Source organism: Triticum urartu, chromosome 1A, assembly GCF_056163025.1.
Source record: "Triticum urartu cultivar PI428250 chromosome 1A, HENAU_Tu73, whole genome shotgun sequence".
Taxonomy (NCBI): domain Eukaryota; kingdom Viridiplantae; phylum Streptophyta; class Magnoliopsida; order Poales; family Poaceae; genus Triticum; species Triticum urartu.
The window spans coordinates 44,132,785-44,135,064 of record NC_141873.1 but is presented as its reverse complement, the minus strand read 5'-3'; the positions used below and the strand labels follow the sequence as shown (position 1 = coordinate 44,135,064).

The 2,280-nt window shown below is 66.4% G+C and overlaps 1 pseudogene; it reads right to left on the bottom strand.

Annotated features, from left to right (window-relative positions):
- Nucleotides 1–934: 934 nt before the first annotated feature.
- Nucleotides 935–2,034, bottom strand: LOC147989831 (uncharacterized; annotated as a pseudogene).
- Nucleotides 2,035–2,280: the final 246 nt, after the last annotated feature.

The following is a 2,280-nucleotide window of genomic DNA, read 5'->3' as shown; positions in this document are numbered from 1 at the left end:
CCATCTCCAACCCGGACGCAGGGACACCCCGCGTCGCCATCTTCGGCCCAGCTGCTGGGGTGGCCTCCGGCGCCGCGGCCCATAGCGTCTCCTCCAAAACCGGCGGCGCCTCCGACACCGTCGCCCGCAGCGTCTCCTCCAGAATGGCGCCGCCTCCACCACCATCGGTCCCCCCTCACTCGACCACGTCGGCCCGCGGCGGGGTGTCATCCGCCACCTCCACGACGGCCCGGTCGGGGATGACCACCTTAGCCCGGCCTCCACGGCCGCGCTCCCTCACCGACGACGGCTCAAAGACCGTCGCCGCCACCACCGTGCCCGCCGGTATCTTGCGCCAGGCCGGCTCCGCGCCGGCTCGCGCCCATGCCGCCGCCGCGTCGGTCCAAGCCCGGACCGACGATGCCTTCAGCTCCGCCTCAGCCCGGTTCCTGTCCCGCCAGGCCACGGCTTCGGCGTCATTTGGATCCAGGCCGAGGTCCGAGTCGGCCCGTCCCTCCACCTCGGCCTGGTTGGCGAGGTCGGACTGGCTCCTGTGGAACTCGACCCCTTCGGCGGCCGTGGCTTCTGCCGCCGCCCTCGCCAACGCGATTGGCGACCTAAAGAAGAAGACAGAATGAGCGGAAAAAAAACAAGACTAGCTCAACAAAGGATGAGCGCAAACGAGAGATGAAGCTTACCCCGCCAAGACCGGGACCGGGGTTGGCCCCCCGTGCCCGCCACCGCGCTTCCTCTTGGCCGGCCTCCCGTCCCCGGCCGGGTCCGCCGTGCGCTTCGGGGCCTTGGGTCACAGCGCGACACTGTCTTTCCCATGCGGCCGGCTCGGCGCCGCCCCATGCGAGGACCCGGCTCCGCCCGCATCGCCGCCTCCCCCGCCCAACGCCGCTACACCAACAACTGGCGTCAGCACCGACCGTTCCACGCCGCGGTCAGCAACTCAAGACACATGAAGAAAAACATGAGACTTACCCACGCGACACCTAGCGCCAGCGTCGGACTCGGCCTCCTCCTCCCCGCCACGAGCCGCGGGCTCCTCTGGCGCCACCGGCACCACCTGCGATGAGGCCCAGGCGTAAGGATGCCGAATCACGTTCAGAAGTACCACCCGCGTCACGTCAGGACGGACGAGAAGGTGCACGGCAGCAAAGTAAGAAGACCAGACACTCACCTGCGGCACCGGGTTCGACCGGCTGTACGGCGCCTTGCCGAACTGCCAGTCCTCCCCAAGGTTGGCCTTGGAGATGTCATTCACGCCGCGCGTGATCTGCGCCATGGACAGCCGCGTCGACACCATGCGGTTGGGGTCTTGAAGGCCAACCATCTCGCCGATGAGGCAGGAGCGCCCTGAAGCGGAAGGTCCCGACACTTGATGAACGCGGCGAGGAGGTCGATGCTGGTGAGCCCATCCTGCGTGCTCATCACCGTCACCCGCTCGCAGATATTGACAATCTCCTGCGACGGGCGCCTGGGCGAGTAGCCCCAGTTCGTCTTCGCCCGCGGCGGTGCGATGGCAAAGGCCGGAAGGTTGATGCGATCCGCGCCAAGGTTGAGGACGTAGAAGGAGTTTTGCCACTTCTTGGCAGAATCCTCCAGCGGGATCTTGGGGAAATCCGCCCCCGACCGCTTCGAGATGACGGCGGCGCCGCAGTCGGCGAACTCCCCGGCTGACGGGCCCTGCTGCTTCAAGGAGAAGAAGCGCGCCCAGAGGTCGATCGAAGGCTCGACCCCCAGGTACCCCTCGCAGAGGGTGACGAAGCCGGAGAGATGGACGATGGCGCCGACGCCAAGATGATGCGGCTGGAGCCCGAAGAACTCCAAGAACGCACGGAAGAAGGTGCTCACCGGCAGCCCGAATCTGTGCTCGAAGTGCGTGAGGAAGACCACGCGCTCCTGCCCCTCAGGCCGAGGCCTCTGCTCGCCCCGCGGCAGGCGGACGTTAACGTCCGTCTCTCGCGGCAGGTGCCGCGTTGCCCGAAGTTGGGTGATGTCCTCGGAGGTGACGTTCGAGCCCATCCAGGAGCCCGAGGGCAGCGACATGATCAAAGGAAGAAGAAGAAGAAGGAAGATGGACGGCGAAGGAGTTCTGCTCAGAGCAGCAGGCGCCGCAGTGCGTCGGTTGCAAGGAGCGGAGCGTGAGAAAAGGGACAGGAGGGCACGAGCGAGAATAATGTCCGCCGCCCCCTGCCCCCCCTATTTATAACCCTCGGTTTGAACATGGGGAAGTGGGATCGTCTGCACGCACCCCTTCCACTACCCCACAATAAGTGCGCACGTACACGCGCA